This window comes from Helianthus annuus, chromosome 3, assembly GCF_002127325.2.
Source record: "Helianthus annuus cultivar XRQ/B chromosome 3, HanXRQr2.0-SUNRISE, whole genome shotgun sequence".
In the NCBI taxonomy this organism is placed as follows: domain Eukaryota; kingdom Viridiplantae; phylum Streptophyta; class Magnoliopsida; order Asterales; family Asteraceae; genus Helianthus; species Helianthus annuus.
Genome location: NC_035435.2, coordinates 14,708,647 through 14,735,742, shown reverse-complemented (window position 1 = coordinate 14,735,742; position 27,096 = coordinate 14,708,647). Strand labels below are relative to the sequence as shown.

Sequence of the window (27,096 nt, the reverse complement as noted above, 5' to 3'; positions counted from 1 at the left end):
CAATTTCTACCGGTAATGTATCCATTTGGTAGGTCCATGGTGGATTTCCTTCCTTCACCGCAAGAGCCTCTTGCTCTTTCTCTTCTTTTTTCCAAATCACATGCGTGCACCTGCAAAGACACACCACGAACACAAGAACCCAAAATCTCTTCCTCGAACTCCTTTGGGTCATATTCATCTATGAAGTTTGCTACAAAACACTCATCATAAACATTAGTACCATTAGTAAAAACGTTTAATCTCATCTTTCTATTACCGAATGTCATGTCGACCGTACCATATCGACAATCAATAACGGCATGTGCAGTGTTTAAAAACGGCCGACCCAAAATAATATTTTGTTGTTGAATTGGGTCCGCGGATGAGTAGTCTAGCACAAGAAAGTCCACGGGATAATAGAACTCATTAACCTTAACTATCACATCCCGTACAATCCCCCGAGGAAGTTTATGAGACAAATCGGCTAATACCACCGTTGTCTCAACCCGTTTCAATGGACCAAAATCATATTGGTCATATAACCCCCCCGGTAAGATACTTACTCCGGCTCCAAGATCCAGTAACGCCCTCGCAGTTTGAAAATTTCCTACTTGAATATTTATAAAAGGCGTTCCCGGATCTTGTAACTTAGGAGGAAGATCTCCTTTTAAAACCGCACTTACCCGCTCCTTCAAATCAACCAATTTAGGCACTTTTTGTTGCCTCTTTTGGGTACACAATTCTTTTAAAAACTTTGCGTAAGCGGGAACCTGTTTAATAGCTTCAAGCAAAGGAAGATTGATTTTAACCTGTTTAAAAACCTCCACATTTCCTCTTTTTGAGGACCCCGTTTTGAAATAAAATTCTTTCTACCCGGATCTACTAAAGCCGAAGGGAATGGTACTTCACTCAACCCCTCACTCTCATTTACTTTTTCTTTTTCTTTATTAACTTCGGGTTTTTCAAAATTGGGTTTTTTAGAAGAAATAGTAGGTGGCTCATTTTCTTCCTCACTCTCTTGACCCGTTATATCCTCAACCACCCCATCAACCAAATCCGGTGAAGGATTGGTTTTGTACTCTTTCCCACTTCTCAAAACACTTACATGATGAATGTTGACATTATTACCTCTTGAAGTACCATGAGACGGATTTACCTTAGTGTCACTTGGTAATTGACCTTTGCCTTTCTTCAATTCGGACACCTCGGTTGCAAGTTGACCCATTTGGGTGGTCAAAGTTTGAATCGCTTTGTCTCGGGCCTCGTCTTTTTGAATGCGAGCATCATCCATTTGGTTCCTCTTTTGCATCTCCGCTTGCATGCTCTTCAACATTTCCATCATTTCGTTACCACCCGAAGACCCCATTTGTTCTTGACCCGTTTGGTATTGCTTTTGATAACCTTGGTTATTTCCGCCTCGGTATCCACCTTGGTTATTGTAAGATTGGCGTGAACCAAAGTTACCTTGGCTACCTTGAAAATTCGGGTTTGCTTGATTTGAAGGGTTCCCATATCTAAAATTCGGGTGGTTCCTCAACCCGGGGTGGTAGGTATTAGATTTCATGTTGTTGTAATTCCTACCACCTCCTCCTTGACCTTGACCTTGAACCGCATGGACTTCCTCGTATTGCTCGTCAAACATCCCTTGGCAATTCTCAGCCGCATGACCTATTTCATTACACAAAGCACAAACATCATATATTTGGTTAGTGGTTTGAACATTACCATCATCTATGGCGTGCACTTGCGGTCGGGTAGTGGTCGGTCGGGCTCTTCTCCAGGCTTGAGCTTTCCTTTTTGATGTAGTTGCCATGCTTTCTAAAAACTCCCAATCATCATTCTCATAATTTGTTCCGAAGGTCCCACCGGTAATAGACATCAAATCACGTGCATCTTCGGCACTCAACCCCTCGTGGAAGGCATTCATCAACTCCCACAATTCAATTCCATGATGAGGGCAATTCTTAATCATCATATTGAAACGCTCGAATGCCTCATGAAACATCTCACCATGTTGTTGTTGGAAGCTTCTCAACCCCTTCCTTGCATCGTTGGTCTTTTGGGCGGTGTAAAACTCATCCAAGAAGGTTTGTTGCATCTCCCCCCATGTATATATGGATGCCGAAGGTAACGTGTAAAACCACTTCTTCGCCTTATCTTCCAAGGAAAATTGGAACAAAACCAATTTAATATCGTCAGCCGAAAACCCTTGACTCCCAAGAGTGTTGCAAATTGAGTCATAAGCCTCTAAATGAAAATACGGCTCCTCCGTTGCCAACCCCTTGTACTTCGGTAAACTTTGCAAAGAGTTGGTTCTTACTTCAAATGTTCGCCCTTGATCATTATGAGGAATGACTACCGGTGAAGGGTTTTGCGTGATTACCGGCCGAAAATGTGATTCAATGCCCCTCACATTTTCTCTAAGGTGTCTCCTTGGTACACCATATCTACCTCTTGGAATAATAGGACCATTTGGCCTTGGTACTTGCCCTTGTGGTGCGATTGGTTGTTGGAACTGTTGTTGTCGCATCGGTGGACGTTGAGGTGGTCTTTGAAATTGTTGTTGCACATGTTGTGGCCGGACTTGTTGCAATGGAATAGGATGTGGCATTGGTGGCCCTTGTGGTCTTGGCCGAATGTGTTGTGGTATAAGTTGTTGTTGTTGCATTCCACCAACACTTGCCATCCCTTGGGATTGACTTGGAATATACCCAAACTCCCCTTGATCACCATAACCTCCATAACCGTACCCATCATCTTCATAACCCTCATAATCTTCAAATCCCTCATCATAACCATCTCCTTGAATTCCCGAGGTCTACCCAAATGGGATGGTCGAATACTGAAAGCCCGATTGTTGTTGTTGTGGTCTAAAAGATGAAGTAGTATGCACAATAGTTGAATTGGGTGCAATTGTGAAGGTGGATGATGATTGACCCGTAGTTGGGGGAAAGAAGTGGGATAATGGTGGGATTGTGGTGGATGGGTTGTAGGTGATGGCGGGTTCAGCTTGAGTGGTAATTGGTTGGGTGACATTGGATGGTGTAAATTCGGCGGTGGTATTAGGTAATGTGGTGTTTGGTGATGGTTGGGTGGAAGTAGGTATAAAGGATGAGGATGATTGACTGGTTGTAGGTGGAATTTGAGAATCAGCCATGATGTTTCTCGGTGTGATGGGTGAAGTGGGTGAACCAATGATCTTGTTTTCTCGTACTAAAACTCTGTTTTGTCTTAACGTTCTTTCAATTTCCGGATCAAACGATAGCGGTGATGACCTGTGAGAGCCTCTAGTATGCATACACCTGAAGTACCTGCACACTAAACACAACCAACGTAAACCCGAAAATAACAAACAAAACTATTAAACTAACACACGTTGCGCACTACTCCCCGGCAACGGCGCCAAAATTTGACGTGATGTCGTGGTCACGCAAATTTAATCCCAATAACAACTATATAGATAGCGGCAAGTGGGTATCGAACACAGGGAGTTTGTGGAATGTGTGTTATTTGAAGATTTATCTAAGTCACCTAAAATTAAACTAATTGCAAAAGAAATAAGATTCGAGAGTTTACGTGAGTGAATTGGTTTTAGACTAAATTAAACTAAGTAAGTTGCAAGAGAAAAGTTTGTTTGTAAGCAAATTAGAGATAAATGACCACCCTAGATTTCCGGTTTGTATCGACATTCATATTATCATTCCACTAGAAAGAACTACATAGACATAGCTCATGTGTGATTACTTGCAGTGATGAAAGGGAACTAAGTACTCAGATTCCTAGAACGTGAGGTTGTTACCCGATGATCAATCAACCCTTACCCAATCCTAATTCTACCCATGATATCTCGATTGCCAACGGCACCAAGAACGTATGGTTTCAAACTAGAAAATCATAAGAATTAACAAGTTACTAACAAAAAATCACACACCATAACAAACCAACCATCAAGATTAGGATTGCTATTCTAGAAATTAGGAAATCAAATACAAATTGTCTCAAACAAACCTTCAATCTAGGACAGTCATAAAGTGTTTAGCCACACATGGCTCGAATCAACATCCTAACAAAGATAATATTGTTCATACGGATCAAAGACACAAACCGAATGTTAGAGATTGTCCAAAAACAAGCAAGAACCAGCCAATTCGCCCCTGGAATGCCCCCAAAACCGACAATGATTGGAATATGTGAAAAGACACCATCAAAACCAACTTAATGTGGCAGTTACACTTTTTCACGCAGCCACCACCGTAAATTACGGCTCCACCGTAATTTACGGTGGACTTGATATGTTTATGGTGACAGGAGACTGATTTACGGTGGTCAATATTTGATTCTCAGGTCCACCGTAAATTACGGTGGAACCGTAATTTACGGTAGTGACCTGAATGTCCTTCTTTGTCTTGTCTTTTGTTCCATGCTTGACCCGTTCATCACCAAAGTCTCCAAAGCTGCATTTAATCCATCTTTTAGCTCCCAAAATGCACCTGAAACATAAGCAACGGTAGTTATCTAATTCAAGATAATTACACAATTAAGTGGAGGATTATTTCATCTTTTAACACGCTTAAGGGTTGTCCAATGGACCACCCGTCAAGCCACCGAATGGTGGATGTTGACTGTCGAGGTTATACTTTGAAATTTTTCGAGTATGCCAGAATTGTGCCAACTCTGGCTTCGCCAGAGCCAGTACTTGTTGCTCACTACATTTGTGGTTTGATTAGCGAGATCCGTGATATCGTCAAAGCTGCGAGACCCCGCACAATTGACGATGCGGTGGAGTTAGCCAATACCTTGACCGATGGACTGGTACGCACGTGAGAAGAAAACATAAAGGAGGAATTGGCTCAGAAAATTTCCCAAGGATTCCGAGGGGGTAATGCTAGTAACAACTTCAGGAAAAGAGGAACTAGGCAATCCTCCAGTGTTCCATTTTGTAAGACCTACAAAAGAAAGCATTTTGGAAAATGCAAAGGGTATTGCAATTTCTGCAAAATTCCATGGCATCAAGAAGAAGATTGCAGGAGGAAGAAATCAACAATTTGCTTCAACTGTGGAGAAGCTGGACATTTTAGACCAGACTGCCCTAAACTAGTCAAACCAGCTGACAACAAGGCTAAACCTGCAGAAGGAACTACCAAGAAGAATGCAAGAGCCTTCCAGTTGACTACACAAGAAGCAGATCTGATTCCGGATGTGATAGCGGGTATGTTTCTAGTTCACAACGTTTATGCGAAAGTATTATTTGACTCTGGTGCCAACCAAAGTTTTATAAATCTGCCAAGCTCTTAAGTTACCTCTAACCAAACTTAGACAGATTTATACAGTAGAAACAGTCGACGATAACTCTGTTAGCATAGATCGAGTCTTGCAGGAAGGCAAAATAGAACTTTCAGGTCATAAATTTTCTGCAAACCTGTTACCCATGAACTTAGTTGGATTCGATGTTGTGTTAGGAATGGATTGGTTAGTAGCCAACCATGCTCGAATCCTTTGTGATAAGAATTCCATAGAAATTTATACACCCACAGGAGAAATAATTATGGTTATAGGAGATAAGCCACGAAAGCCAATGAAATTTATTTTAGTTATGAAAGTGGCCAGTTATTCAAGAAAACAGGGAATAGTATATATGGTTACGGTAGTTGTTAATACCAAAAGTAAAGAACTTAAGGACATTCCAGTAGTATCAGAATACCTGGATGTATTCCCAGAAGAACTACCTGGATTACCACCCGATAGGGAAGTAGAATTTAGAATTCATCTAATTCCTCGAACTACACCGATAGCCAAGGCACCTTATCGGTTAGCACCCCCCGAAATGTTAGAACTGAAAAAGCAGTTAGATGAATTACTAAGCAAAGGGTTTATACAACCTAGTTCATCCCCTTGGAGAGCACCAGTGTTGTTTGTGAAAAAGAAAGATGGTTCGATGCGAATGTGTATCGATTATAGGGAATTGAATAAAGTTACAATTAAGAATCGATACCCATTACCTAGGATTGATGATTTTTTTTTATCAGCTTCAGGGAGCTAGATATTTCTCTAAGATAGATTTACGCTCCGGATACCATCAATTGAAGGTACAAGAAGAAGACATACCTAAAACCGCTTTCAGAACTAGGTATGGTCACTACGAGTTTACAGTTATGCCATTTGGATTAACAAATGCTCCTGCAGCATTTATGGATATGATGAATAGGATCTGTAAACCGTATTTGGATAAATTCGTAATTGTCTTCATTGACGACATACTTATTTATTCCAAAAGCCAGGACGAGCATTGTGAACATTTACATGTACTCTTAACTTTGTTAAGAAAGGAGAAGCTTTACGCCAAATTCTCGAAGTGTGAATTTTGGCTCCAGTAGGTACAATTTTTAGGACACATGGTGAATCACGAAGGTATTCACGTAGACCCCTCCAAAATAAAAGCAATCACTAAATGGAAAGTTCCGCAATCAGCTATGGAAGTTAGAAGTTTTCTAGGATTAGCTGGGTACTATAGGCGATTCATTAAGGATTTTTCTAAGATAGCTGTGCCATTAACTAGGCTAACCTGTAAAGCAGTGAAGTTTGAGTGGGGACCTAGGCAAGAAGAGGCTTTTTAGATTTTAAAGCAAAATTGACAAATGCCCCAATTCTTGCTTTATCAGAAGGGACAGAAGATTTTGAAGTTTATTGTGATGCTTCTAAATTAGGATTAGGATGTGTGCTAATGCAACGCAAAAAGGTAATTGCGTATGCCTCAAGGCAATTGAAGAAGCACGAGGAAAACTATAGGACTCGTGACTTGGAATTAGGATCAATAATTTTTGCCCTTAAGATCCGGAGACACTATCTGTATGGCAGTAAGTTTACAGTCTATACGGATCACAAGAGTTTAAGGTACATATTTGGGCAAAAAGAATTAAACATGAGGCAAAGAAGATGGATGGAAATTCTAAATGACTACGACTGTGATATCCAATATCACGAAGGAAAAGCCAATGTAGTCGCAGATGCCCTAAGTCGTAAGTATCATGAAAAGCAAAAGCGAGTTCGTGCCCTTATATTAAATCTTCAAGTAAATTTAATGGAACAATTGAAGAATGTTCAGGAAACAGCAATCAAGGATGATGCTGAAGGAATGAAAGGAAGTATAAAGGAACTAGAGCAAGGCTCCGATGGAATTTAGAGATTCCACCAGAAAAGAATTTGGGTACCTAGGCAAGGAAATTTAAGAAACAAAATTTTAGAGGAAGCTCATAAATCTAGGTATACCATGCACCCAAGAATCAATAAGATGTACAAAGATTTAAGAAATAATTTCTGGTGGATAGGAATGAAAAAGGACATAGCTAGATATGTATCTAAATGTCTGACATGTGCGCAAGTTAAGGCAGAACACCAGAAACCTTCAGGGTTACTCCAACAATTCGAAATGCCTGTTTGGAAATGGGAACAAATAACTATGGATTTCGTTACTAAGTTACCCAAAACCAGAAAAGGTAACAACGCGATTTGGGTGATTGTGGATCGATTAACCAAATCAGCTCATATTCTACCCATAAAGGAAACCTTTAGCATGGAAAGGTTAGCCAACTTATACGTAGACGAAGTAGTATCCTTACGTGGAGTTCCACTCTCCATTGTATCGGATAGGGATAGTCGTTTCACTTCACATTTCTAGACGAGTTTTCAAGAAGCAATAGGGACCCGATTGAATTTAAGTACTGCCTACCATCCACAAACTGACGGACAAAGTGAAAGGACGATCCAAACCCTGGAAGACATGCTCAGGGCATGTGTGATAAATTTTGGTGGAAACTGGGATAACCACCTACCTTTATTTGAATTCTCCTATAACAATAGTTATCATTCAAGTATTGAAGCTGCCTCGTTCGAAGCACTGTATGGACGAAAGTGTAGAACTCCAATTTGTTGGGCAGAAATAGGAGAAAACCAGTTATCAGGTCCTGAAATTGTACAAGAAACTACCGACAAAATCACTCAAATCAAGGAAAGACTAAAGACGGCTCGAGATCGCCCGAATAGTTATGTAGATAACCGACGCAAGCCACTAGCATTTCAAGTCGGAGATAAAGTACTATTAAAAGTCTCACCTTGGAAAAGAGTGGTTCGGTTCGGTTCGGTAAGAAAGGAAAGCTAAGTCCAAGGTACATAGGACCATTTCTAGTAATCCAACGCATAGGACCAGTTGCTTATCGCTTACAACTACCAGAAGAGCTAGCTGGAGTACATGATGTATTCCATGTAGCTAACCTCAAGAAATGTCTATCGGACGAATCGCTAGTAGTCCCTCTTCAAGACATACAAGTGAATGAAAAGCTGAAGTTTGTTGAGAAACCACTTCAAATAGAAGACAGAAAGATTAAGTTTCTCAAACACAAAAGACTGGTACTAGTCAAAGTCAAATGGGATTCAAAAAGAGGACCTGAACACACCTAGGAACTGGAATCGAAAATGAAGCGAAAGTATCCTCACTTATTTTAGTAAATCTCGAGGACGAGATTTTAAATAAGGTGGGGAGGATGTAAGGACTGCAAAAATGCCCCAAAACGACCTGTAAGCAAAAACCCAGACCCTGAAACCCTAATCCATAACAAAAAATCAAGAAAATAAGATTTTGTTCTCAGGCGGGCCGCGTAAAACATAAGCATATGTTTACGCGGGCCGCGTCAACCTTAAATTGACCAGATAAGCATGTCGGGCCAGGTATCTCACTCGTGGCAACCCTACTCGTGACACATATGCCCTAAACGTAGGATAGGTTCCTTCGCGGGCCGCGTAAGATACATTAATGGGTTTATGCGGGCCGCGTAAAACCCATTTTCGTGCTATAAATTACTGGTGCATGGGGCTTTCATACTGTGTCGAAAATTTTGATAAAAATGAAGTTTACTTCTGCAAATCGTAATTTCCAGTAGAGGAAACGCTGCTATGATACAGGGTATTAACGTGGTCGCTGCTACGATTCAATGTCCGATCGATTGAAACCAATCCAATGGATGTTTAAGTGTTGCCCACATTAGGGCTATACTTTGTCATTCGTCGTAAATTCGATGGATGTTTAAGTGTTGCACTTTGTCATTCGTTGTGAGGGTTTTAATCTCGTGAGTTATCGTAAATGTTGTATTAGTTACTGACCTAGTTCGTATGCATTGTTGTTTAAATTAGGTTACAAGGCTTATCAGTAGGCTAAACTCTGCCCGTTTAAACTTGCAATGTGAGTCATTCTCTTTTTATCAACAATGTTTTACAATACTCAAATTATTTTTCCAAAGTTATAATTACAGGGATTAAGTCGTGGTTATCTTGAATCACTGGCAAGTGGGGTATTGTGCACATTACTAATTTCTCACGGTTAGGTTCATTAACCTAACAGTGATAATCATCACTACTTGGGTGAAAGGACCTAATAGCGGTATGATCATCGTCACCAGGGTGTGACAGGACGCCAGATAAAAATAAGATAAAAGCCATTGTAATCGCTCTTATGCTGTAATTGATAGCTAGGTGTCGTTTTATTAACTTTGAGTGACTCACCAGTATTTCCGCGCTGACAAAAAAAAATATTTTTAAAACATGTTTCAGGCGACCTCCTGTGAATCAAGGAAAAAGTGCTACGGAGCACTAATCAAGCTTGAAGTGGTGGCTCAGTTAAATAAATAAACATGTTTTGTAAAATAGGGAATTTCCTCGTGAAATTCCTCTATTGTAAATTACGGGGTTGTCCCAAATTATGAAATAAAATAATCGGACATTTTCAAGTTTAAAAGATCCTGTTAAAACTTCTGCTGTCAAATCAGATAATAAATACCACGGGTTTTCTGTCCCGCGGCTCCTGGACCGGGTAATACCGGGACGAGGGCCGTGACACATAGTTACCTATATTAGGTGCCGTTTGATTCCGTGATCCCTCTATCTGCTTGGTTGTTGTTCAAGACTTCTAAGCACCCTCAAGTGAGTACATAGACCCCTCTTTTACTGTTTTTCAAACATTTTGGGGTGAAACACATGTGCCTACTTGTTACTTTCGTGTTTTTCATGATTTCGTATCATATGCTTGTTATGTTCATTAGTACACTTATAGTACATGATTTCATTGTGTTTTTGCTATGTATGTCCATTTGTTGCATACTTAGTATATCGTTTTACATTACATTATATGCTACGTATGTCCATTTAGTGCATACTTAGTACATTGTTTTACATTTCATTTTATGCTATGTATGTCCATTTAGTGCATACTTAGTACATTGTTTTACATTTCATTTCATGCTATGTATGTCCATTTAGTGCATACTTAGTACATTGTTTTACATTTCATTTCATGCTATGTATGTCCATTTAGTGCATACTTAGTACATTGTTTTACATTTCATTTCATGCTATGTATGTTCATTTGTTGCATACTTAGTACAATTATTTTCATAAAACATGCTTACGTTTTGGTATGACATTTGGTTTGTTTAAATGGCTCAAAAATACATTCATTAACATTAGCTACGCCGTTCGTTAGTAGGTAGTGGTACCATAGGAATTGACAACTCCCGTTCCTGACATCCTAGGTATGTTTGGATGAAAGGAATGACCGAATTTGATACATATAACTCAGATAAACCTTTAAGTCGTTTAAGGGTTTATCGCCACAGTCTCAACGCTTAGGCTTGGATGTATGCATTTTCACATACCGCATAGATGTTTGTATCAGTAAAACATGCATTATTTTACAAAACATAACTTTTGATTATAATTTATCAAATGCATTGTTTTGTACATTTCTTTCTTATAGGGTTGAGTAAATGCTTTTAGTCAATAATTACCTTTATTCACTATACATTACATTTGGTTATACATGAACATTTTTACATTGATGGTTTGTTTTGATAAGTGATTTAAATAACGAGGTGTGTGTAATAAGATAAAAGTATGGTGGATACGCCGCTGGTACTTCCTATATATAAGTGCTTTTATGGTATTACACATCGTAGTATTATTTAAACCATTTTAAGTTAGACATAATATATTTTTACACTCATATCATATCTTCATGAAACATTGTTTTACAAATAACATATTTTATACAAACTCATTTCTACTTGGTTATTCATTTCATTATGCATTGTTCTTTTATAATATCTGATTTGTTATCACTTTTCTATGATTATAAAAGAAAACATTTTACAAGGATCATGACTGAATTTTGTTAAACATTTTCTTTAAACCTATAAGTCATGAATCCTAAATCAATAAAATCTATGTATCTCACATGCATTTTTATGCTGACGTACATTTTTTCACATGTGTTTTAGGAAATGATGCATAGGATTGATCAAGTTACACATAGGCAGACTCGGGCCTTAGTAACAATAAAAGATGCAAGACTATTTAATTATGTTATGCTTCCTTGTTGTTAAGATGTTGTAATTTCTTTTAATCAATAAAAAAACATTTAAATTTCCATGTGTTATGAAACAATGATTCTGTTACAAAACTCCCCGACGATTCCGACACGATTTGTTGTTTTGCGTGGTCGGGGTGTGATAGAAAAGTTGGTATCAGAGCCCATGGTTATAGGGAATTAGGTTATTAGTAATGCTTTGACCTAGTCTATAACCTTCCTAGGACCTTAACACAAGACCCTTGTGTTTAGATCTAAAAACAATACCGTCACCTATTCTTAGGCGACAACCACAACAAGAATACAAAATTCGAATTCGCTTTAAAAACCAATTATCTGTTCTAGAATGATTGATTACTAGGTTTTGAACCCTTTAAGTTTTTCAGTGCAAAGTACATACGTTATTAAGAGATAATGCTATTTCTTGTCTTTGACTTTTGAAATAGTCATTACAAGATACTTTCGCTAATCATGACAAACCATTGACAAGCATATATTATGTATTTGATTTGAGGATAGAGAATTTAAATGATGTGTCCCTTGGGACATCAGATCAGACCAGACTAGACAAGAGACTGATTTGTAAATTCTCATAAAGTTATTAACTGATCTATAATATTCACTTGTTCACCTTCATTCTTTAAATTGCTTGCTTTAGGTCAAAAATCCAGGCAGGGCCGGCACAAGTCCAAAAATTTTGAGGCTTGGTCTTTAGGCTTTCAAATCAATAGGTCCTCCAACTTAAAAAAAATTATATATATTATATTTGGGCTAGGCTGAACATACCTAATACGTACAAAAAATATATAAAAATACAAAAAAATAAAAATATATAAAAAATAAATTAACTTCCTCAACAATAAACCTTTTAGATTATTTTGCCGGTCCAAATCCTGGTAAAGGAGGGTTTTCTCGAATAATTTTTTTTTTTTTTTTGGAAAAAGGTCTCGAGTTTTTAATTTTCTTTAGGCCACCAAAATGGTTGAGTCGGTCCTGAATCCAGGAATAACAAAGTTTGTACAAGTACAATGGAATTGGCAACAGACTTTGGGCATGGGTTGAACCAACAGACTTTGTTTAAATCTTTAATTTCATTGTGCAAATATTAGTATGTCAAATACAGGTACTAAACTCTAGTAATTGAATAACAATTTAACGTTTTTAGTAAAATGGTTATGCATTATAAATACACTCACGGTGACGTACTGACATATTTGACTTTTCTTTTACGAGTTTTTTTCTTAATTAAAACTATTTAACCCGAAAAACCTGAATTAACACATTCAAACGTATATAAGTAGATACAAAGCGGTGACGAGCGTGTATGAGGAGGACCACCGCACAGGGCCTGTGATTTCGAGGGGCACACATTTTTTTTCTACTAAATCAGATATTATATATGTATATACATATATAGAAAAAATGTAACGTACAATAGGGCTTATCGTATGCTCGTACGCGATTGTGAAATCGCATGTTATAAAAAAAGCATGTTGAAAATCGCATGTCGGTAAAATGATGAAATCGCATGTTGGGGTATAAAGCAATTTCGCATGTTGGTTTTTCAGCACAAATCACATGTTTCTGGAGTGAATTCGGGCTGGGATGATCACGTGCGTTTTTTACGATAAGAGTCATTGTACGATAACCTTCCTCTATATATGTGTGTGTGTGTGTTAATTTTTTAATAAATAGTATACCCATATCAACTCCATGATAGGATCATTTATAAAACAATTTTTATGATTTAGAAGTTGCATTAGGTTTAGTGAGTATAATACCCACTTGATTTAAAAAAAAATAAAATAATAATAATAATAATAATAATAATAATAATAATAATAATAATAATAATAATAATAATAATAATAAAACATTACGGAATGACACAATTTTCGAGCTCGAACAGAGTACATAAATTCTTGGAGACGTCACTGGGTAGATATGAATGGGTTGATAACGGGTCAGATTCGAGCGAAAACAGGTTGGGTTGGGCTATATGCCGCAAATACCTTATTTTTCATAATTCTTATAGTGGTTGTATTAGTTATTATTATTACAAAACAATATTATAAAAAAAGAATATCCTTTCATTTTTTTTTTTTTTTTTTTTTGATCCTTTCAACCAAACACACAAAAAAAAGAAAGAAAAAAAAAGAAAGAAAAAAGAATACAACAAACCCAACAAAAATGGATATTTTCATCAGAAAATGGTTCCATATTGCCACCTCCTTATTATTAATATCAAAAGTCCTTTGACTTGTTTATAACTAGGTTTTCACTATTTATAAAATATTTAGATTATTTTTCCAAAGTAAAAATTGCATATAAACTGTATAGATTTTGTTGAATATTGACAACTAGGTGATGTCTCGCCCGCATTGCGGGGCGATAGCCGATTAATTCTAAACCAAGATCGCAATTTTGAGCTCAGGGCAAAACAGTAATTTGTAAGGACTAATGAGCGAGTGTTAGGCAGCTCGTTGACACGATTTTTAGCTGAAGGCAAAGTCATATTTTTTTTAGTAAAATCGTAATTTTTAGCTAGGGGAAAACAATATATTTATTTTGCACTGGGGGCAAAAACGTTTTTTTGAATTGAGGATGATATCGTAATTTTGAACCGACAGGAAAATCGTAAATTTTAGTTGGGTGCAAGAGCATAATTATATTTTGAATTGGGGGCAAAGACGTAATTTTAATCTGGGGTTAAAACCGTAATTTTAAAGTGGGTATAAAATAATAGACAGGTATAAAATCGTAATTTTGAGCCAGGGGAAAAACAAAATTTTATTTTGAGCTGGAGCGAAAACGTAGTTTTGGCTGAGGGTAAAAGCGTAATTTTTTACCGAGGGCGAAGTCGCATTTTTTAGCTCGTGGCAAAAGGGTAAATATATTTTGAAGTTGGGGCAAATCCGTATTTTTTAACGGGGGGCAAAACCGTAAATTTAAAATGGGTATAACTAATAAACTGGTTGGTCCAATGGGTATTGCTCGCCGCCCATTTGAACAAATCGAAGGGAAACACTATTCCGGGGCGAAAACGTAATTTTAAAGCGTGTATAAAATAATAAACTGGTTGGTCCAATAGGGGAGGGTCGGCCGCCCATTTATGCGCCACCCGTGTTGCGTGGCGCTAAACCGAATGTTTCTTAGTTTAATAACATGTAGGCCTTTATTTCGGTTACCTATATATGCTACTTGTAACACGACCTCAAAAAAGGATACATCGAGTTAACCAATTAAACCAAAACACTACCATAGTTTTGCTTAAAAAATAACTAAAACGATGGCAAGCATGTAATATAGAGCTCGGGGCAAAGCAATAATTTGCCAGGAGCAATTAGCGAGTGCTAGGCAGCTGTTTTGCACGAATAAAAACTACATTGAGTCAACCAAGTAAAATAAAACACTACCATAGTTTTGCCAAAAAAAGATGGCAAAATTGAATTTTAAACTGGGTAAAATCGTGATTTTAAAATTGAGGCAAAATCATAATTTGAACTAGAGTTAATTACTATTTTCGTCCCTATGGTTTGTCAAAAATCACTATTTTAGTCCATTAGTTTAAAAAATGTGATTTCAGTCCTTGTGGTTTCACTTTCGTAACCATTTCTGTCCACCTCCGTTCACCCCATCCATTTATTCTGTTAAGTACACGTGAATTGACCATAATGTCATTATTAATAAAAAACAAAAAGATATCTAAATGAGTTAATTACTGTTTTCGTCCCTGTGGTTTGTCAAAAATCATTATTTCAGTCCATTAATTTAAAAATTGTGATTCTAGTCCCTGTGGTCTCACTTTCATAACCATTTCAGTCCAGTCTCCTAACACCGTCTATTTTACCGTTAAGTTTTTAAAGAAATACCTAAATTACCCTTGTGCTAATTAAATATGGACTTATATGATTTTATTATTGGATTTATATGATTTTATTGTTGTATGACATATGGACTTAAATTGGATTGTAGGGTTCGACCCACCATGGCTTCAGTAGAAGTAGAAGTCTGGCACTATTTTTACATATATGGTTCCAAAATTTTAATTTTGGATTTTAGAATGAGAAAATGTCCAGCATTATTTTTCAAAGTTATTATGTTAATTAATGCTGCTAGGAAGATATTAATTGGGGTGGGGTTATGGGTCGTCGAACATTAAGAGGGTGGGGTTGTGCTTCCGGAGAAGACGACCGGAAGCTTTTGCCGGAAATGAGAGCAGGGATGGAGTGGGGTGGGGTAGCGTGGGGTTGTGTTTAAGAAGTGGGTCCTAGAATACAATCTTTTAAATTTTCATGGTTTTTTTATTTAATTAACACAAGGGTAATTTAGGTATTTCTTTAAAAACTTAACGGTAAAATAGACGGTGTTAGGAGACTGGACTGAAATGGTTACGAAAGTGAAACCACAGGGACTGAAATCGCAATTTTTAAACTAATGGACTGAAATAGTGATTTTTGACAAACCACAGGGACGAAAACAGTAATTAACTCATTTAGATATCTTTTTATTTTTATTAATAAGGGCATTATGGTCAATTCACGTGTACTTAACAGAATAAATGGATGGGGTTAACGGAGGTGAACTGAAATTGTTACGAAAGGGAAACCACAAGGACTGAAATCGCAATTTTTAAACTAATGGGCTGAAATGGTGATTTTTGACAAACCACAGGGACGAAAACAGTAATTAACTCTTTGAACTGAGAGCAAAACCATATTTTTATTTTGAAGGGGAGGGGGGTAAAATCGTAATTTTTAACTAAGGCAAAATCGTATTTTTATCTTGGGGCAATAACAAAATTATATTTTGAGCTGAGGGTGAAATCGTAATTTTAAACTAGGGATAATATCGTAATTTGGCAGGACTATAGCTGGGGGCAAAAAGCATTATTTTATTTTGAACGGAGAGTAAAGTCGTAATTTTTAGTTGAGGGCAAAAACTTAATTTTATGTTGTGAATAAAATTATAATTTGCCAGAACAAATGAAGAAGTGGCAGACAGCTTCTTAACACTTTTCTCCATCTCCATTTTTTAGTTATAGATAACTATTATATGCTAGATTAAAGAAAAAAAAACAAAGAAAAAAAAACCATGTTACTGACCGTCATTTTTGGCCAATAACCAAACAAAACTATTCCCCTCCGATAAATGTATATGTAGTAATAACTAGTTGGTGCCCCGCTCGCGTTGCGGGACGATGACCAAATAATGAGCGAGTGTTAGTCAGCTCATTGACACGAAAAACAATTAAATCGAGTCAACTAATTAAAACAAAACACTTTTATAGTTTTGATAAAAAAAAAACTAAAATAATGACAATATTGTAATTTTTAACTGAGAGAAAGTTGTATTTTTTGATTGGGGTAAAATCGTAATTTGACAAAAGCTAAAGTAATGGCAGTACTGTAAATTTGAACCTGGGGCAAAATTGTAAATTTTCACAGGGGCAAATTCGTAATTTTAACTTGAGGGTAACAACGTAATATAAATTTGAACTAAGGCACAATCATAATTTTAAGCTTGAGGCAAAAGCACAATTTTATTTTGAACCGAGGGAAAATCGTAATTTTGAGTTGGGGGCAAAAACATAATTTTCTTTTGAAGTGGGGAAAAAACGTAATTTTGAATTGAGGGCGAAATCACAATTTTTAAACGGGGAAAAATCACATTTTTGAACAGAGGGAAAAATCGTAATTTTTAAGTGGGGGGGCAAAAACAAAATTTTATTTTGAACTGGGGGCGAAAAGGTAATTCTGAGTTGAGGGCAAAACCACAATTTTATTTTGAATGGAGGGAAAAATCGTAATTTTGATCTGGGGACAAAAGCGTAATTTTATTTTGAGCTGGGGCAAAACCGTAATTTTAGAGACGGACAAAAACGTGATTTTAGAATGGATGTAAAATAATAAACTGGTTGGTCCAATGGGAGAGTGCCAGGCAAAGTAATTTTGAATTGAGGGCAAGATCGTAATTTTGAGATGGGGACAAAAAGCGTAATTTTATTTTGAGCTAGGGGCAAAAACATAATTTTATTTTGAGCTAACGGCAAAAACGTAATTTTAAAATAGATATAAAGCAATAAACGTTTTGGTCCAATGGGGGAGTGCCAGGCAGCTGCTGGCACTATTCCCCCATTTGGTTTTTGTATGTATAGGAAACTAGGTGATGCCCCGCCCGCGTTGCGGGGCGATAGCCGAATAATTCTCAATCAATTAAAAAAACACTATTATTATTTTACATCCATTCTAAAATCACGTTTTTAGAAAAAAAACACTTTTATAGTTTTGCTAAAAAAACTAAAACGAGAGCAATACTGTAATTTGAACTGAGGGCAAAGTTGTATTTGTTGACTTGGGTAAAATCGTAATTCGCTAAAAGTTAAAGTGATGGCAATACTATAAATTTGAACCGGAGACAAAATCGTAATATAACTGTGCACTAAGGATAAAATCGTAATTTTAAGCTAGGGACAAAACTATATTTTTAATTTGAACTCGGGCAAAATCAAAATTTTGAAATGATGGCAAAATCGTAATTTGAATTGGGGGCAAAAGCATACTTTTATTTTGAACCAGTCAAAAACATAATTTTAAACTTAAGGGGAAATCATAATTTTTTGAAAGAAAATGCGAAATCGTCATTTTTAGTTTGGGCAAAAGCGAAAATTTATTTTGAACTGGGGCCAAAATTGTAGTTGTAATATGGGGAAAAAATTATAATTTTGAACCGAGGGCAAAATCATAATTTTGAGCGAGGGATAAAAACGTAATTTTATTTTGAAGTGGGAGCGAAAACATAATTTTATTTTAAATTAAGGACGAAATCGTAATTTTAAAACGAATATAAAATAATAAAACTGATGGTCAAATAGGGGAATGTTACACAGTTGTGTGGCACTATTCCTCTATCTTCTGACAAAAACGTAATTTTATTTTGAAGTGGGAGCGAAAGCAAAATTTTATTTTAAATTAAGGACGAAATCATAATTTTAAAACGAATATAAAATAATAAAACTAATGGTCAAATAGGGGAATATTACAGAGTTGTGTGGCACTATTCCTCTATCATCCTTTTGTATATGTTGAGAATGAGAATGAGAATATAAATACAGTCTCAACATCAAAAGTCCTTTTGACTTTTTATAATACACACACAGTCTCAACAATCTTAGCAAACAAACTTGGTATCAGCTACTTTTGGATAAATGATTACTGAAGTTGTATGCACTAAAAATAAATAAACTTAGGATAATTTTTTACTAAGTTTTAGATAAACATAACCTAAATTGACACTTTTTAGTAGACGACTTCTAATTTTCTCTCTGGTTGGGTTTAGTATAAACGGGTTGGGGTCAGTTTTAGGATGAACCCATTCAGCTAAATGGGTATAGATTGTGTCAACCCCACTAGTTCGCAGGTTGACCTGTTTAACATATTTTTTATTTTTCTTTTCTTAATATATGTTTTACGTCATAAATTAACTTGGTTGAATTTTTTAAAATAATAAACGAAAAACAAGAAAAAAATGGGCATATGTAAAAGAACAGAGGTGGCAAATATTGTTTTGGTGGGGAAATTTAATTGTTTTTGGAGGGTGATGTTTTTTTAAATGAAAAAAAAAGGTGTTTTGGTGGGGTAATTTGAGTTGTTTTTTTGGAAGAAAAGTTTTATTTTTTGTATATAAATATTTACTCTTTTCAAGATCGGTCCTTTAAAAATATTCGATCGTTTAAATATTACATGGTTTTTAACATTTTACTTTTTCAAATATTTTCATACCATTAAAATATTATATTGTTTAAGTGTTATACTGTTTTCAACGTTTTAATAAGAATTTAAATATTATATGGTTTAAATATTATTTAACATTTTGAAAATTATATAGTTTCAATATTATATTTCAATGTCAAGGTTTTTAGCATTTAGAGTAAACTCCCAAAATGATCGTTGAGGTTTGTTCACTTTAGTCCAAAACTCAAACATTTTGAATCTAGGCTCATTTGGTTTCAATTTTGTTGCCATTTTCATCAAAAAGTAAAATCTTGTCAGATTTTTCAGTTAACATCTAGTTTTTTTTTTGTTTTTTTTCCTACATTTAATAAAGGGCAAAATGGTCAATTTTTTTAATTTGTTATAATAAAACGTTAAAAGACAATTTTGCTCGTAGACATGACTTCTCTGCGGGCGTAAATGATTGCGATCCCCGTTTCGGTTGGGAAACCGATAGCAGAGTGGGGAACAGATGTGATCATGTTGAAATCGCCCTGTGATTCTCTTCCGAGAAGCACGTCGTATCGGGAGGTGTGGCTTAAGACCATGAAATTAACCACCTCCATTCGCGTGTGCCTACCGTTGGTAAGGCGCATCGGAAATGTAATTTGGCCGAGGGGGAACACTATTTCCCCTGCAAACTCGGCCAACGGGTAATCGACCGGCTGCAACCGATCTTTGTCCTCCTGATCGACTGGTTGAAAGACTGTTCGTAGATAATGTCGGAGGTACTGCCTGGGTCTATAAATAGGCGCTCGGTGTAGTAGTGTGCTAGGTAGCTGGTGATTAAGACGGCGCGCTTGTCACGCGGTCGGCCTCGAACCTTGAGGAAGACGACCTGTTCGTCGCGCCAGTCATCCTCCCCTCTCTTTGCCGCCTTGCACGGCTGTCTGTGGCCCCACTGATCATGTGGGTAGTGGCTGTATACATGGCTTTTTTGCCACTGGAGGTGCCCTCGTCATTAGGAGTGATGCGCTTGGTTTGCTTTGGTGCATTCGGCAACAGGTGTTGCAGCTTTCCCTCCTTGAGGGCTCGCTTAATCTCCAAGCGGAAACTGGTCAATTGTTTGTGGTGTGACTCGAGTCTTTATGATATTCACAGTATTGACTCGTGTCTTGCACTTTCTTGGATTTCATCGTTAGGGCCGGTCCCATGGTCTGTTCTTCTACAAGAAGAACTTCCCATGGCGATTTTGTAAGCTCGGTCCAACTGCGTTCTCGAGGCTTTTTCATTGATGCCCTTCGATCTTTCTAGGCATTTATTGTTGCTCTGGCGTCGACTTGGGACCTGTGAGAAGCAAAAGACTTGGATTCATGGTCGCAGTTCCACGAATCTTGGCTGCGCTTATTGTTGTTGTTGCGCCTGGGCTTTTATTAGGAAGATTGCCCCTCCGCCTAAGTAGGGCGAGGTTTGCCTTTGTTGGGTCTTAGAGACCGTGTCGTCTGGGCGTACGTCTTGACTGCTGCCGTGACGTCGTCCCACTTCTTTGGTAAGCCGTCCTTGCGGGATATGGTCCTGATCATTTCATCATTTTTTACCGCTCTGATGAAATTACCGTGAGCAAGCTGGTCTGTCACCCCGCCGATTTCGAGGCATTCCTTGTGTAACGAGTAACGAAAGCTTCCAAGCCTTCATTATCTCTGCGCTGATGTTCATGACGTCTGTCGTGTCGTGTTCGTGACGTTGCTGCTGGCTAAAGTGTGCAAGAAATTTTTCTTGCAGGTGCAAGAAATTTTTCTTGCATGTCATCAAATGAGGCCAGTGATTCTACTTGCAAAGAATCGAACCAGGCCCTCGCGGTTCCCGTGAGGGTATGGACAAATAAATGGCACCACAGAGGGTGCGACCAGCCGCCGACGATACCGGCGCTGGTAAAAACATTCATATGGTCGTCGGGATCCGACGAGCCATTATATTTGTCCACGCTGGGTGGAAGTTTGGCCCTCACGATTGCCGCCAAGGCAATCTCTTTGGTGAACCTGGAATTGCCGGTTGCTGACTTCGGTCTGTAGACCGAACCGTGATCGTGCTTTGCTGCGCGATCATATGTTGCGCGGGGTTGCACCGGGGTATGTAGTCGTAGTCCCGAGATTGGATGTACATCATCTGGGAGTCCCCGCGGTATGTATGGTCATCCGGGCCGGTTCTGTCATACGTGCCGGCATTGGGACGTGGCCCAAGTCGGTTTAGAACTCCGGACCCTCGGCGAGCAATTGACTCTCGTCGATTGTTTCTACCATCATTACAGTTTCATTACCATCATTATTTAACTATGTTTATAAAATTATCAGACCATTTGGGATTATATCCTTATGGTATTAATTTTTTCTCTCTACCTATAAGACAAGTAAAAAAAACTTCTTTTTGAAAATGAGGCGTCGAAAAATGGTTTGCGTGTTTGGTTTGAACTAGTTATTGTTGAAATAATGGAGTTTTGTTGACGAAAAGATGTAATAAAAGGACTGTTTAAAAGAAACAAAAATTACGTTATTTTGTATTATTAACTAAACAAATGGTGATTTTTTAATATTATTTAAGTTATTGTAAGAAACCGAAAAGAGAAGTGGTCCTCCACTCCTTCAATCCGCTATACTTTTTCGATTATTTCATTTATATTTTTATGATGTTGTTTATTTATTTATTTCCTTAATTTATTAGTGTGTTAAGTTTCTTATGAAATTGTTTTTAGTAAACAATAGTTATTTATGTGTTTATACCAATTTTTTACTTCACTGCTTTATCCATTAATAGAAGAATATATAATACGAAGTTAACAATTATATATATCTATCTATACTTTCTATAAAAGGAGAAATCCAAGTGACAAAAGAAAAGCAGATGTGTCAGCAGGAAAGCATGTCCAACAAGGGTTTTCTTATGTCATTATTACATCATAATGCCTAATATTAAAAGACTTTAAAATTCAAAGTTGGCCCACTCATGACATCAAACCACTGCCCCACTCTCAATTATGAAACCACTGATTGTTCATTCGAGAGTCTCAAACCACTGATGTTTCATTCAAATGGGAGAGTAATTTGAAATTTGAAATTTAAAAACGTATAGAAATATGTAATTTGCATTTAATAGAGATTAAAAATTGTGGCTCCACGTATATAAGATAAATCATTCAGGCTTCACAATCAAAATTCAAAATTCAAAATTCAAAATTCAAACCTGATCTCTCTCTCTCTAAAACTCTCTCGCATTGGAACTTTTCAGCTGCTTCTTCTTTCTCAAATCATCGTATTCATAGGGTAATAAATCCAAACCCAAAGTTTCTTTTCCTAAACCCTAATCCTAATTCCATCCACTTCTTTTGTAGTCTCGATTTGTCTAAGCCAGGGTTTGAATCACAACACAACATAGAAGCACGCCTTTCTTTATCCGAAATTGAAACCCTAGATCTGATGAACAGGTAATACCATGTGCAAGATCGTAATAATTTTCAGTATCCAGTTTGATCAGATTATAGATTATGAACAGTTGTGGATTCTTTCTGCTGTTATTTTACTACGATAACTTCCGATATTGTGTATGAGGAATATTTTTGTTCTTTGTTTGGTGTTAGATTGTGGAGTATAATCAATGCTACCATCTGAGGTCATAAATCTAACTACTTTGGCTTAGTTTAATGTTCTGTTTTCTGTACTGCAAGTGTTCATATAGTGTCTACATCTAACTTACTTTTAATATTACTTTTAGTTATTTAAGTTAAAGCTGTTTTGATTTTCGGGAACCACTCTCATCCTACACAAATCAAGTAAGTTCAACTCACTAATCCACTATATTACTTTCGGTTATTTAAGTTAAAGCTGTTAAAACACATTCACATTGCATTTTCAGGTTTGGGCAGAGGATGGTCATCCTACACCAATCGATGTGATACGACAAACCTTCAACTCACACCAGCGAAAAACATCCAATCTAAACTTCGATCTGAAAGCAGCTTTTTTCGAACATTGAAATCACCGTCGTTTATTATCTCGGCCAAATAACTACAATAGCTGTTGTCCAATCAACCAAACAACATTAATCAGTTGATGTTAATCTTTTCTATTTCAAGCTCTTCTTCATTTCAACCAGATCAATAACAAATGAAGGCACAACTAACTCGACGGATCTAAAATCTCTAAAGATACACAAGAACACAGCAACTTGCAGACCGTTTTATCCCATCCGCACTTCGATATAATCACCTTCAACTTGTGATTATTCATTTGTCCTTTTGTTTTCAAGTTTCAACATAATTTAAAGCCTAATTTGAGATTGTTTCCTGTTGCAGAGAACTGCTTCTTCAAGTAGCCTAGCATCTTCAACTGGGAATCCAACCGAACTTAAAACAGAAACGTCATTAATTGATTTTGATGCTGACCTTGAACCACTTTCTACTGCCCCGGGCCCACAATGAACAGCAGTTTTGCGTAGATTAATCAACGAACGAACTAATTTCGGACACTTTCTGCAATGATTAAAGTTCTGCGGCTGTGGAATTTTAGCGAATTAAAGTCAGATTTTGCGGGCGATACTACAACGACCTGTTTTTGGGATCAATTCTGCGGCAACTGATTTACGCGAACGAACTTATAAAACTGCGGATGAAATGATTCTGATTTCAAATGGATAACAAAAATCCACTGCAAATGACCAAACCAGATTTTGCATTGCAGTAAACTGACAGATATCGATCAATTCTGGGTCAACAAATTACGTTACTGAATCTGCGAATGAACTTTTATATCAGCGTATGAACCTAATTTCATGACTGCGTAAACAAAACTTGAATCTCGAGCTTTCAGGACAGCGAATAAACTTCTGCAAATGAACGTTAATGCAGCATAGTTCTGGGCAATTCAGCAGCGAATGATTACTGGTTTCTGTAGCGAATATGTTCTTTAATTTTGCACAGCGAATATGTTCTTTAATTTGCTATAATTTTCATGTTGTTTGTGAACTGAATTTAGGTTGTGTGTTGTGAATCGGAAGTGTTTGCGTTAGATCTGTGAGTTTTAGTTGTAATCAGATTAGAGTGTTGGTAGTTTTTTCTTTAGTTTAATCTCTACCGCAGTTTATTGTGATTTTTAGCTGTTCAATTGCAGTAGATCGGTTATGATCTTAAATTGTAGCTTTTAAGCAGAGTTTACTTTCTTAAACATAAGATTTAAAGTCTTTAAGGGTGTGCGAATTGGTTTATTTTTTATTTCTTGATCTTATATACCATGTGACTTCATACTTATTTATTCTGATTACTGGTCTATTGGAATACACAAAAATGGTGAAGATTTACTGCATTGGAGTCGGATATGTCAGCAGGCCCACTATGGCTGTTATAGCACCAAATGCCTCCACATTGAAGTGGCTGTAGTCGATATTTCTGTCCCTTGTATCTATGCCGGGAACAACGACCAGCTCCCCATCTACGAACCAGGTCTCAATGATGTCGTGAAGAAATGGATAGGCAAAAACCTCTTTTTCAGCACCGATGTCGAGAAACACGTCTGTGAAGCCGACATAGTGTTTGTGTCAGTCAACACGTCCACCAAAACTCGAAGTCTTGGCGCTGGCAAAGCCGCAGATCTGACATACTGGGAAAGCGTTGCCCGTATGATCGATGACGTGTCGAAATCAGACAAAATCGTAGTTGAAAAGTCAACTGTCCCTGTGAAAACTGTCAATATTGTAAGTTTAGTCGTTTTTTTGTTTTGCTTAGTTTTCTGATTTTGTTTAGGCTTTCAGTACCGACATCACAAATTAAAAAGCCACCTAGACGTAAAACTTCACCGCTAAGGTGGTTTCGACGCAAGAAAGGCGATTCTTACTTGAAACGAAAGCTAAGGCTACTTCATGTAATACAACATATTCATTCTTTGTTGTCAAAAACATTTTGTAATGCTGCCGTGAAGGCTTTCTTGCGTCAAAAACTAAGCAATGTCAAAAACAGGTTGATAAACAAGTGGCAGCTGATGTGAAGGCTGCGTTCGTCAGGCTCTCAACTTGTGCATGCATCGGCGATCAAGAATTTAAACAAATCTTGAAAAAAATTAGTCAACATCCTGATTTAGACGTAAAACTACACCGCTAAGCTGGTTTCGACGCAAGAAAGGTGATTCTTACTTAACCAAACTGTCAATATTGTAAGTTTAGTCGGTTTTTTGTTTTGCTTAGTTTTCTGATTTTGTGTTAAGCAGAGGTTTGTGTTGGTTCAGCAGAGGTTTGTGTTGGTTCAACAGAGGTTTGTGTTCAGCAGAGGTTTGTGTTTTTATTCGTTGCAATGTGTTGGTTCAGCGGAGGTTTATGTTTATTTTTAGTACTTATTTTTATTCTTCTTTCTTTTGTAGGTATTCATGCGAACTTTAACTTGAAAGACACCTTGGAAAACTTAAAAGCTGAAATGCCTCACAAATTTACGCTCCGAACTTATGGCTTTAAAGTCTCGATTGTTAGGTTGATACTAATTTTGAGCTTGCATGGTAGTTTTTTATATTGTTTCGCATGTTATTTTTTCTTGTAGAACTTTAAAAAAGTCATCATTTATCTATGCTGATCACCGAAGTTGTGTTGGGTGTACAGAAGTTGTGTTGAATCTAATAAATCCGCAGTGGATCACAGAAAAAAATTAAAAGTCTTATCTGATGGGAAGCCAGGCTCAAGCAGTGATGAAGGGCTTTGAGGCTCAAGAAGTGGCGTCAAAATGCAAGGATCTGTGTGAGCTTCGGGTTTTCTAGGCTCATGGTTTCTGAGTTTTTGGCGGCTTCAGCTTTTCAGGTTAGGTGAATTACAATCACTTTGTGTATCAGAAGGTTCTGAAATCGTCAAAGAGGTAAGTCGTTGCGACTATGTTGTGTAGCTTCTATTTTTGTATATTTTTTCCGATTGATTGGTTTAGAACTATATCGCGTTTATGCAAGGTACTTATATCTGTACATATAGATATAAGAAAAGAGTTAACATTTTGAACCTTTAATTTGTGTTATTATGATGCACATTATGCATATATGAGTGTACCGTGACTAATGATATTCTAACGTTTGAATGAGAAATTTTTTTCAAAGGGGATTACTATTCAATTTAAAGAGGAGGAAGAAAGTAGCTCCTTTCATGGTGCATTTGAGCAACGGAAAAGTGACGTAATGATTCAAGGTCTGCTACCTTATGCAAACATTATATACAATACATTGATGATTAGTTTCTTTTGAATTTTGTAATTTCCTTTATCACATTATTACACCTAATGACATGAAACAATAAACCAAGATTCTTATTTTTGAGCAGCCATAGATGAAAATCAAGACTTAAACTCAGGTCTTCTTTTCTCTATTTGGAGCAAACTCTTATGAGGGATAGATCTCGAGATAAGACTAATTTAACTATTCCATCTAAAAATCTCACCAAACATGGCATAATTACTACAGATTATTTTATTAATGCATGAGTGTGCGTCAATTTCTTAGCCATTAGAATTATCTTATTTAGTAATGATTCTCATAACGAGTTTCATATTATTTCTTTTGTAGGATCATGTGGTGAAGTTTATATTTTAAGAAATGAATATGAAAAATTTATGGAACACTGTACCCCAAAAATGAAGGATCTTGTATCAAGAGATGTTTCAAAATTTACAATCATAGAATATATAACAATGAAAGCAAATATGATTTTCTATGATTTTGTATTATTTTTTCAATATGATTTTGTATTATTTTTTCATAACTAATGCTCATCAATTTAAAACCATTGTTGTTGATACATCTGTTGATACAATGGTTGATACATCTGTTGACTTTGGTCAACAAATGGATGAAAACAGATGTTTGAAACCACTGTTGGGTTAAAAAGTGTTTTGCGAAGAAAACAGTGGTTGCATTTTTTTGCAAATAGTGGTTTCACTTTGGTCAAACAGTGATTTGACTTTGGTCAAACAAACTTTTGAACCAC

The 27,096-nt window shown here is 36.8% G+C and overlaps 1 long non-coding RNA gene and 1 other non-coding gene across 7 annotated transcripts; both read left to right on the top strand.

Annotated features, from left to right (window-relative positions):
• The first annotated feature begins 1,922 nt into the window (after positions 1 to 1,922).
• LOC118490865 lies at positions 1,923 to 2,028 on the top strand. Its single transcript, XR_004890090.1, has one exon. It is a non-coding gene; the product is annotated as a small nucleolar RNA R71 (small nucleolar RNA).
• Positions 2,029 to 22,312: 20,284 nt separating this feature from the next.
• LOC110921305 lies at positions 22,313 to 26,436 on the top strand. 6 transcript variants are annotated; one of them, XR_002582342.2, is made up of 8 exons: positions 22,313 to 22,418; positions 22,487 to 22,579; positions 22,733 to 22,924; positions 23,008 to 23,369; positions 23,447 to 25,007; positions 25,103 to 25,264; positions 25,350 to 25,410; positions 25,500 to 26,436. It is a non-coding gene; the product is annotated as an uncharacterized LOC110921305 (long non-coding RNA). The 6 variants fall into 6 exon arrangements; XR_002582341.2 differs by having other exon boundaries at positions 22,487 to 22,764; positions 22,867 to 22,924; XR_004888289.1 differs by having other exon boundaries at positions 22,487 to 22,924; positions 25,500 to 25,981; positions 26,214 to 26,436.
• Positions 26,437 to 27,096: the final 660 nt, after the last annotated feature.